Source organism: Pangasianodon hypophthalmus, chromosome 6, assembly GCF_027358585.1.
Source record: "Pangasianodon hypophthalmus isolate fPanHyp1 chromosome 6, fPanHyp1.pri, whole genome shotgun sequence".
Classification (NCBI taxonomy): Eukaryota; Metazoa; Chordata; class Actinopteri; order Siluriformes; family Pangasiidae; genus Pangasianodon; species Pangasianodon hypophthalmus.
Window position 1 is genome coordinate 29,372,726 of NC_069715.1, and position 12,148 is coordinate 29,384,873.

A 12,148-nucleotide genomic window follows, 5' to 3' on the forward strand; every position below is an offset into this window, starting at 1 on the left:
CGAGCTGTAAAAGTTGTCTTCGTAATCTGGCATGGAGCGCGTCTTTTAAACCCCCTGCACCTTTTAATTAGTGGTATTGGATTTCCAGTGAAATGAATCTGGGAGGCTTGTCCAGGCAATAATCATTGTTTTATTTCTGCTGCTCCAAAAAAAAAAAGCCTCCACATTTTTTTTCAATAGAATATGATTTGCACCCATTGTGTACATAAGACAAAAACTCACTCTATACACGAGCCTTTTTTTTTTTTTTTCATTTTTTTGCCTTTTTTTTTTGCTCAGCCCCCCAGATTCATCCAGAACCCTCCATTCTCCATTCCTCTTTAGCCAACCTTAATTTAGTGAGGTGCCTTTGGGCTACAGAGCCATGCTGGCCACCACAGAAACCATGCCATGACAACCGAAACCCTCCAGAGGCCCTAATCCACTAATCCTGCTGGAGACACGGCATGCAGCCTGGCACAGGACTTTTAATTAAGACACAGAGGGGCTGTGGAGGCGAGGGGCCATGAACAGACAAAATGCTGGAGCTCTTTTGGAGACGAGGTTGTTTTTACTGGGATTTGTCCGCTCCCTCTGGGCCTCGGTGTCAAGAAAAATCTTGTCAGCCAATAAGCGAGCAGTCGGCGACGGGCACTGGCCTTTAGATTTTCCCACTTTATTATTTATAATAGAAAAGGTAGCCAATGTTCTTACCCCTGACCCAGCTCCTACACTTATGTTGTAAGCTTATATAAACTTGTATTTGTCCCAAAAACTTTATTCCTCTTATAAAAAGAAGAAAAATGGCTGGTTATTCAGTTAAATGTAATGTTGTACAATGGCTAAGAATGTTTTTTTTAATTTATTTACACCACAGTGCTTTAAAAAATCTTGAAAAGCCTTTCTCTAACAGCAGCTCTGACAGTAGTGCAGCTGCAAATCACAGGTTTATATTAATGCTCTAGTTCTAATATGTTATCGTTTCTATAGTAACTTAAACAGTGAAGTAGATGCTTCATATAAATTAATATAAAAAAAGTTTGTAATCATGGATGTAATAAGTTTTCTGTAAGGAGATGTTTAGTAAAGCTGTAACTTTAAGTGTTATTCAGGACAGAGAAGTTTACACTTTGTGGTTTCTCAATAACAGGACAAGCTGTGTTTCTTTTTTTTTTTTTTTTTGTCTTGTTCACTGTTTAATGAGAGAGAAAAAGAGAGGCTGGTGAGGGAATGACTGTTTATAGCTGCTATAATGTAAGTGGGAATAAGTGAACTAACTTGTTTTGCAGAAATTCCATTAAACGTAACCCTAAATGGATAAAATGTATGATGTATCATTCTATAATAAATTAAAAAAATTAATATATTGCTGTTACAACTTCTGTAATTTAACAATAACTCCACTTCACTACACCATAAATCACACACACACACACACTATGACGTATGTTCTTGCTTTGATTTGCCTTCTCATATTGCTATTTATCACATATAACTGACTATATAAATGACTCTCTCCCCCTTTTCTCCTTTTTGATATAATATTCGCATAAATTGCTCACTGATAAAATCTTCCTCTGATTCTCAGGCTTGTGTACACACAACCAAATGGTTAATCCAGTGAACTTCACAGCACCTGATGCTTAAAATCCCTATTATTCATTATCCTCCACTGATGATTAAGTTCCCAGGATGAGGATTGAGCTGCAGCTCAGGGAACTCTGCTTTCTATCCAGAGGTTGAGAAATTAACCAACAAAGGGTGAAAGGTCAGATCGCGGACTTTAGCAAGTTCGACATTCGTGCATATTTTACTCAGAACGAGAGATAATTCTTGTCAGATTTGACACAAAAGGTCATTTTTATGAGATAATGAATAGATTTTGTCTGCAGTTTAACATGTAAGGGGCTACCGCCTAACAAATTCGGTTGTGTGCAAAAGTTTGAACACCCTGAATGATAAAATGAACATTTTGGGGTTTGCCCTTCCTATGATTTATAGGTAAAAAATAATAAAAATGTTTATCTACTATTATACAACACTACACAAATTATAGTAATATTAATCCAAATTAATTTTGATGTAAAAATTATAACAATATTACATACTATATTATACTATATTTATACAAATGGTGCTAACACTTTCTATAGAGGCCAAATATATAATAAACATAACATGTTATAATGCTCCCATAGGCATTATACACATAGTTATAATCAGTTATGAACTACACTTTATATGAAACTTTTTTAGACATTATGTAAAGTGTGTGTAACAAAATATCCCAGTAACATTTTCTATGAACTTACAGTACACTCATATCATGTTATAAGGCATTCATAAGGCATTATGCACATTGTTATACTGGGTTTTAAAAAAAGCATCATACTTTATAGCTACCTTCCTTATGCATTATAGATTGTTAACATGCTGCATTGTAAGTAATGCTCATAACATCACCAATACCTTTGCATAGTGCAGTATGACAGTAAGAGATGTGATTTTTTTTTGTTTGTTTGTTTGTTTTGTCTTTAATAAATCAAATTGTTTAAATCTTAAAATTGAATGTGCTTCTTTAACAATGAATTATAACAGCGCAATGATCATGAAATTCTGCTACTAATAGTTACAACTTTACAAAATCCTATCAATATTTATGACACACTACAAAACTTACACCATACTAAAACTTATAACTTTACAACATATTACAAAACTTTACAACATACTAAAAACCTTGAATTTTTACAAACTCAGCTTGTCATGTAAATGAGAAACTGTAAACTCTTCTGCAAAGTTGATTATTATCCTATAACAGGACCTGAAAATGTTTAATTCTTCATACACCACAGCAATTTGACAACAATTACAATGTATTCATTAAAGAATGATAAATCTTACTTTTTAATCCATTTATAATTACATTTAATGCTGTGGAAAGTCTGCAAGTCAAGTTAGATCCTGTTCTCACTTACACTATAGTAGCTATAACCAGTCGTTCCCTCAGCAGCCTCTCTTTTTTACCTCTCGAAGGGAAAAAAAACACTTGTCATATACCCAAGAAAGCACAAAGCGTAAACTCCTCTGTCTTGAAGATGTTGTAAATCTTAAAGTTACAGCTTTACCTCTGACTGTTACGAAGTGCTGACATTGGAGACTCCTTCCATCAATGTTAAATAAATGTCTCCATACGGAAAACTTCACCATATGAACAATAACACAAATGTTTATTTGTTGTCTAACAACACATTAATAACAACACCCAGTTTATAATTGGGTTTAAATATGGAGTGTCCATCACACATGTCCCCATGAATAGAAACGATGACGTGACTTTAAAAAAATAGGAATCTGATATTTCACTCGTAGGTTTGTGTTTATTATTCCAGCATGAATATCAATCAGACTTGGAATATAACAAAAAGCACAAATTAGCTGGAATTAAAGGGTTCATTAATTCACAGTGTAAATGTGTGAATATATCACGTTTAAGTGAAAGCGGGGTGTGTATTCCCCCACCAGCGCAGATGGGATTAGTGAGTTAAGCCGTGCTGTCACAGTCAGTGATGGTCCAAATCTCTGCATCGCACTGAGAAGGCATTGGACCTGTCAGTTCACTCAACACTTCATCATGTGATGGCTTTCCTAAGAACAGTGGGCCCTGAGAACGCTGCTCTCCTGCTCCTTCCTGTGGAGGGGAATCTCTTTAGTATGGGGAGAAGGTTCGACAATCCTAATACCGGGCCTTCCCAAAACACATACACACACACACAAACACACACACACACACACACAAACACACACACACACACAGGAACACAGTCTCACAATTTGTACAAGTTTACACGCACCAACTCATGAAAAGTTACAAATGGTGAAGGTTAGAGTACAGAAAGGGTTAACAGCCAGAGCTTTTTTTTTTTTTTTTTTTTTTATAACTTAATCCCTGATAGTCTTATCTGAGTATATACTTATTTACCACAAAGTATATTATTTAGTAAATACTATAAATACTTTGGTAACTGCAGCAAAATAAATAGGAAAGAGTGAGAGAACCCACCAACATGTCCTGGGACATTACAGGGTGAATCTGAAAGCAGTTTTCTCTGTCCATTAGAACTGTTGTGAATTTAATGTGAGATTATTTAAAGATGAAAAAAAAATATAGACATGATAAATATTGGTTAAAAAAAAAAAAAAGAAATTCTATAATAAAACAACTTACAAATGAAAATTAGGTTTTAAGATCGAAAATCGAAAAAAAAAATTGAAAGAGTTTTTAGAAATCAGATTTATATTATTACAGTATAACAGTAGGGTCAATAACAGTAGTAAAAATAAAATGATTGGAGTACTTGCAATAGTAGCAGTAATGACAGGAACAGTGGTAGTAGTAAATACTAATAGTAATAATAGTGGTAGTAGAAGTAGTTTTAGTAGTATTAATAGTAGTAGTAGTAGTAGTGAAAGTAGTACTAATGGTATTAATCAAATTCTGTAGTCATTGTACTGTCATGATTGCACTTGTGCACTTTATGTATAAATGGATATAGTTCCTTGTAGTTCTGTGTTGTTCTGTGTTTGTCCTATGTAGCACCTTGGTCCTGGAGGAACATTGTTTCGTTTCACTATGTACTAACTGGCTTTATATGGTTGAAATGACAATAAACTCCACTTGACTTGACTTGACTTGCCTAATAGAGGTAGTAGTAGTAGTAATAGTAACAGTGGTAGTATTAATAGTATTACTAGTAGTAATGAAAGTGGTAGTAGTAGAAAAGGTAGTATGAATAGTAGAAGTAGTACTAGTAGTATTAACAGTAATAATAGTATTGACAGTAATAGTAGTAATGGTAGTAGAAGTAGTACCAGTAGAAATAGTAGTGTCTTCCAGCAACCGTTTCGTCTTGGTCAGGGTCACGGCAGATCCAGAGCCCACTCCTGGAACATGCTTAGATAGTAATAAAAAAATAATAATTTTTAGATATTTTTTTTTTTAAAAATGTTGATGAGTTCAAATATGGATCTTCATCAGATTTTTAGCAAATATTGCATATATCTGATATTTTCACCCTGCTCAATATACAAGTTCTTAAGTAATTATTTTACGAACTGCATATTTACTGATTATTGTCTGATTCATTAACCCACTCAGGACTGCTAGGTAAAAACCCAGGGCCTCATTTATGAAGCTTAATATTTTGTAAAAGATTTTCTTCGTATTCATGTTTGTATGTTGATAAACGTCAATGAAGTGTAATTACCAAGCATGTTCACACGACATGTAGCCAAGCCCACAAGCTCCATAAAAGTCTAAAAATGATAAAATGATGACTAAACGGTGAAAGGAACGCTTCATAAAAGCAATTTAAACTTGACAGCGTAATTGGTGCATAAAGATTTTCAGTACTTATAAGATTTTGAAGCTCTGAAGGGATACAGAGAATACGAATGTTTATCGCAACAAACTGGATTTTCATCCACATCACATTTCTTGTGCTCCAGTGAATGATTTACAAGATAAATTTGTTTGTATCCAGCACAATAAATGCGGCCTCTAGTCCTTTTCACATACGTTACTAAGTTCATAGTGATACAACATGCAAGGTATGAATACACCAGATATCATTTGTTACATCAATTACTACAAATTTACCTTTCAAATACTGGGATGTTGTTATACAGTAAAATAAAATGTGACCACAAATACCTCAATGCATTCAGTGCATAAATGTTCATAACCTTTGAATGCACACTGAAAGAAAACAAGTATGCTTTTTACAAAATGGATCAAAACCACAAGCAGCATTGTATTATAAATTATAATAATACAAGTCCTGACTTATCAGGAAAGCCACAGTAGGCGTGTATCCCATGGGAATGTTTATATCATACATTACTTTTCTATAATATCATCATAAATCATGTTATTTAGTTATTCAATACTATTCTGCTCCCTGGGGTCCTAATCTATTTACAATGGTAATGTCTTTTTGGAGGCTGCACCTTAAAATCTATACTAAATGCATTTTTAATTGGCAAAATACCATGTGCATGAGCGTCTCGTCCCTAAACCACAACCTGTTCCAGCCTCTTTTTTTTTTTTTCCGGCAGTTAGGTCTGTCACAGTGAGCGATGAAGCTCAGACAGTTGATTTTGGAAGACATTTATAACAACCACACATCAGTGTGTTATTTTGGTAGCCACAGGATCAGGATCCTCCAAACTAAATTTCACACACTCAACCTGCTAGCGTGGAGCTGGATTCACGGCTAGGATTTTAGCTAGGCTTACACTTAAATGGAACATTATGAGCCTCCCTGTAGAAAAAAGCCATAAATCAACCTTTTTTTTCCAACCGTTTCCATTAAAGCAAGTGAAAACCAGTAGGGCTTGAAAATTAAATAAATACACAAACTACACATTATATTCCGTCACTCAATATGTGTAATAGTACCACATTTTTAATGACGCGTCAATCACAAAGACCCCAGACACCGTGTCTCCGTGTGAGTCACGCGAATCTAAAATGCGAAAGAAAGAAAGCACTGTGAAATCGGTTAGACATTTAAAAAGAGCGGTACAATTGTTTCTAAAAAAATTGATAAAGACATAAGAAACTAGGAAACTGGGTTTACGCAGCTTGCATGTTCTCCCCGTGCTTCTGGGGTTTCATCTGGGTACATCCGATTTCCTCCCCCAGTCCCAAGACACGCATTGTAGGCTGAGTCCAAATTTGTTACTACAATATCTTCTTCTTCCTGGTCCTCTTCTTCTACACACTTAGCAGGTACTGTCAAAAAAAAAAAAAAATCAGTACATCTCAATACAAAACTCATTACAGCAGACAGTAAAAAGTTGCAAAGTAGATCTTCACCAAGGGCAATGAGGCCTGAGGAAGGAAACAGGAGAATATCTGACTTTATAGTGCAATAAAATACTATTTTACAACAGGAGATCTCTAGCCAACTGTCTTTAAAATGAAATAGAGTTATCATATTACACAGGAACAATAAAACCAGGAAATCATGTAATTTTACATGTCTGTTATGTTCCATTAAAAACCAAACAAATAAGAATCTGGCAACCTGATTATTATGAAAATGTGACTTTTTACTACAGTATTTCCACACACCGAATTCATCCAAGACTTCAATACAATAAGTGACAAACATTTATGTCATTTATGATCTGCAGAGTGGTTGGCCCTGACTCGTAAATCATTTAATGCCTCTCCACGCAGCCGTGTCCTTTTTTATTCACTCTGGTTCATTCATGAAGCTCACTCGCAGCTCTGCTATCGCTGCACTTCACCCTTATCACCTCGAGTGCAGTTCATACGTGCTATCCTGCTTGCATTGTTAATTATTCGTAAACGTCCCTGGCTGTATTCTCTGAAATGTGACACTGGTGCTATTAAAGTAATGAGAGTGTCAAGGTTCAGAGCGCAATCACATGTGATGTACGTCTGCTGCAGGCCGGAGCACATGAGCCTCACCGTACAGGGATGTGAACATTATTGACAGTGACTGATTACACCACCACGAGGACGATTTGGGAAACCCTGGTGTTATATAAAACCATAATTCTGCACCACTTTTTTCGGTCTGGGTGCCATTTGTGTGCCACTGATATTACATTTACAACTCTGTAGCGTAATAAAAGCTACAAAATCTACAGCACTTAATAAATAGCACATTCGCTCATCCTTGCCCACTATAACCCCATTAAAATGATCACACTCACTCAACCCTGTTACCTGTACACATTCACCCCCCTATGAAATATTAGGAATATGGATTCCATAATTCATTCCCAAACAGGAATTTGTGTCATCTGAATTTCCTGAAGAGCACCAAAAGAAAAAAAAAAAAGTATGTGCTCTTTTTCTTTTCTCATTATTTTCAATGATATTGTGATATTGACTGATAAAATCAAAGTACAGCCTGCAACCCAAATAATACAGAAAATAAATTATTAATAAAAAAATACATATTTTAAGGAAATCGTTTGTCCTCATGTGCTTAGCATGGATGCCTGTTAACCACATTTTGCATAATTACTAACTCTATGGTAAAAAACTCCACACTGTTACTCATTTAAGAGTGAAATGCAACAAAGAAACCTTGTAAAAAATGAGAATAGGGTAAAAATGTTGTGTGAACAGGGAAATGCATGTTTTCTTATATTCTTAAAAAAATATTTGATGTTGAAAAATAAAAAAAAAGAATTTATCATTTTGAATGCATCGTAACATGACATTAAATATTATAGGAAACATTTACATGGTGGCTGGAAAGAAATGATACAGACTATAGACATTTACAATAATATTTTTTTCACATTTATAATAAAATAGGAAAAGAAATAAGGTGGAAATGTGAATATTAATATAAAATATATTATTGTAAATGTCTATAGTCTGTATCATTCTTTCCAGCCACCATGGAGATGTTTGGTCTGCACCTGCACCTTTTGCATAGATGTAACATGCTTTAATTACTCCCAGTAGCTGAAAGTGACTTTGAAATGTCTCCAACAAGGTGCATCCAGGTCCAAAGTTTACGTAGTATTGTTTTATCAGGGTTATTGAATAGATGGGAAGATATGTGTTCCTCAGCATGCTGGGGGACTGCTAGTAGATATCCGTGCTTTTTATGACTTAACGGCCTGTTTTTCGTCAATTAACATGCAGCTATCTACCATGCTATAAAGCATACAGTGAAATAAACGTTTGGAACATTGAGAAATATTTAACTGAGGGGCACGAAAGTCACAGCATCACATATACTTTATACATGTTTGTACCAAATTTATTTGAAAAATAGATTGACAGTTAAAACAATAAATTTGACATAAATGACTGAAATATGTGTCAGAACACACCAATGTTTAGTGTTATTATGCAAGAGAAGCTCAGAGGTAGGTAGAGTAGGCAAAGTTACTGTTACTTAAGAAAAAAAAGTAGAAATAGAAATCAAAGTAGTTATTTGGATGACTACTTTTTTATTTATACTCAGGTGTTTTTTTTTTTTTTCTTAACTAGGATGTATCTCATGAAATGATGCCTCACGTAGTATGTTTCAGGATAAGTTACTATGAACAAGCAGCTAATTTCCCTTTGCATCCAGAATGTGTCCAAAAGAAAGGCAATAGTCAACTTTTCTTGACATACATTTTTTTCTTGATCTGTTGAATGTGTTTTAATTGCTCCAGTTCTGATGAGGAAATGTTGTCTATGTATGTAACTACACATTTATTCAGGTAATCCAATAGTGCTTTGTTTATAAAAGCCATCTCACTGCTCCAGGGTCCCTGGTTCGAGCCCGAGCTTGGGTTATGGCCTGTAACATGTTCTCCCTGTGTCCATGTGGGTTGCTTCTGGGGTCTCCGGTTTCTTCCCATATCCAAAAAACATGCTACTAGATGGAGTGGCTCCCTGCAATGGACTGGCATTCTATCCCACCTCATGCCCAGTGTTCCCGGGATAGACTCCAGATTCACCTTGACTGGGATAAAGCAGTCACTGAAGATAAGTGAATGAATGAATGCCTCAGTGGTTAAGGTTTTGGGCTACTGATCTGAAAAATCTCAGCACAATCAAGCTGCCACTGTTGAGTTCCTGAGCAAGATCCTTAACCCTCAACTGCTTAGGGCTTTTCTGCAAGTCGCTTTGGATAAAAGTGTCAGCTCAATGTAAAATGCAAAGATAATTATGCTGGGATCATTTACCAATCCATAAGGCACTGCCGATGATTCATAGTGGCCAGTGATGGTGACGAATGCCAGCTTCCCTTTTACTTATAACTTATGCAGTGCAACACAACTGCAAGTTATGTGAAGACCTTGACTTCTCCTACTTGTTGAAGTGTACAGGTCACCAGGGGTAGGGGGTATCTGTACTTTACAGTGATGCATGTGGCATTTAGATGTCTGTAATCAACGCACAAACACAAATGCCTAAGACCACCATCCTCCATGATGCAAAGTGGAGTATAAAGCCCTTACCTGTGATAAAATAACTCTATGATAAACAGTATGATAAAATCCCTTCAGAGTCGCAGTGGGTCCGGAGCCTATCCCAGAAACGCTGTATGAAAGAATTCACTTCAGATGGGGTGCAGTCCATAGCAGGGCACCATGTACACATGCACAGTCTGCATACATGCATGTTTCGGCCAGTGGGAGGCAACCAGAGAACCCACAGGAAACCTGTGCAAGCACAGGGAGAACATGCAAAACACCACACAGACAGTGCGAGACTGAACCCAAGCTCAGGAGTGAAACAGAAACCTTGGCGCTGTGAGCTTGTTAAAATCCAGTGTTCGACTAAAATTATTAATAATAATATTTACAATAAACAATTCCTCTGCCATGCAATGCAGGCTGTTAACAGTAAACTGTGGTTGCTAAGCAGCGTATCAGGCAGAACAGTGGCTGCAGTGTAACAGTGTTATTGGTTTCAAATCTGGCACATTAATGCATAAACCAATTATTGTGATGCGGTCAGAAGTGAGGATTTTACAAAGGCTTCCAACTACTATCTGTGTTATAGTAAACAATAAAAATGCATTAGACAATATAAACTCCATGCTCTATTTTAAGCAGCTATTCATACCTCTCTAGATAACTCTCTTCATAACTCTCAAAACTCTCTCTGTTTGTGCACCTGTGTTACATAATACTGCTTAAATTGAATAGCGAAGAACTTTGTCCTCTATTTGACCTGTGTGTTTTTCACACACTCTGTCTCCAGAAAAACATATGACATAATGCTTTTGCTTTTATCTTTCTTATATTGATAGCTTGATTAGAAGAAGTGTGGAAGAAGGACATAAAACAGTAAAGTTATATAAGAATTATCTATTATTTCTATTCTAGGATTTTGAAGCCATTGGGAAAATAATCTCATTATATTACGCTCACTTGATGTAAACAAGGGTTTCATGTAGGAGGTAAAAGAAGTAAATATGTTGTATGATTTTCAAAATTTCAGTTTGGAGCAACGCCACAAATGGCTGGTGTGGGCGTGTCCACGTGGCGCCCTTCATAGGGCTAATCATTTTAGACTGAATCCCAGTGGCTCTTTTCATAATATTACTTTAAATATACTATAATGAAATTCATTTTTATTTTTAGTTTGTGTTATAATGTTAGTGAGCAGTTTATTGTTAGGCTTTATGAGCCATAGATTCCCTACACATTATATATATATTGTGTGTGATGTGCTCACCATGTTTCCTGTTAAAGTCCATCGCAACCTTGCGACAGCTTCCCGATCCAGTCATGAGAATGATTTCAATACGTATGTATAGGTGTAAAACGGATATTGTGTTTTTAAAGTATGTTTCTATAAATAGTAAAGTCTCTACACAGGACCTTTGAAGTTTCCCAATCAGAGGGCCAATCCGAAGATCCTTTGCTAGATTTAACACAATTTATAGTAGGTGTTAAATTTTTATTATGAGTCACTTTTTTAATGGCTGAAATTTCTTGCATGAGGAAGTGGATTTTTATTTTCTTCCTCCCAATAAGCCAAACTCAGAGAAGCATCACGTGTAGAGCGTACACACACACACAAACACACACACACACACATACACCATTCACCTCTGCTGTCACTTGGACTGAATAGAGGAAGGATAGGGATGAAGCATGCATGCGGGAAAATGCAAGGGATAATCAAGCATCCACATGCATCCACACACATCCACACGCATCCACACGCATCCACACACATCCACACATATCAACATGCATCCGTACGCATCCACATGTATCCACTCACATCCACACAAAGGAGGGAAGAAAATGTTTATCTGATCTGCTAATACACCCTGCCAACCTTGACAAGGGTCTCTTTTTAATATTCATTTAGCCAATTCAGGACACTTGAAAGGTGCTAATTATCTCTGACATGTTTGTTGCTTGCTAATTTCCCATTTCTACATAGTGAAGCAAAGGGTCCAATTTTAAACAAAACCACCAGTAAGAGTTTTATCAACCAGATCGATGAGTACAATGGCGGTGGACTCGGCAGCCCTGTCCAACTGACAGGACGTGGCAGGTGAAGATGAAGGCAGCTGTCCATATAAAATAAGAGTAAAATGAAAATAAAGATGCAAAATTTTGAGAGCAATGCAGAAACACACGCTCTTTAAACCAT

General features: G+C 36.1%; 1 long non-coding RNA gene across 2 annotated transcripts; it reads right to left on the minus strand.

The window, feature by feature from the left end:
• Positions 1 to 2,232: 2,232 nt before the first annotated feature.
• On the minus strand, positions 2,233 to 10,239 carry LOC113526826 (uncharacterized). 2 transcript variants are annotated; one of them, XR_003402809.3, is made up of 4 exons: positions 9,991 to 10,239; positions 6,440 to 6,775; positions 4,852 to 4,933; positions 2,240 to 3,727 (listed from the first exon to the last, which is right to left on the minus strand). It is a non-coding gene; the product is annotated as an uncharacterized LOC113526826 (long non-coding RNA). The 2 variants fall into 2 exon arrangements; XR_008301876.1 differs by lacking the exon at positions 9,991 to 10,239 and having other exon boundaries at positions 2,233 to 3,727; positions 6,440 to 6,852.
• Between the last annotated feature and the right edge of the window lie 1,909 nt (positions 10,240 to 12,148).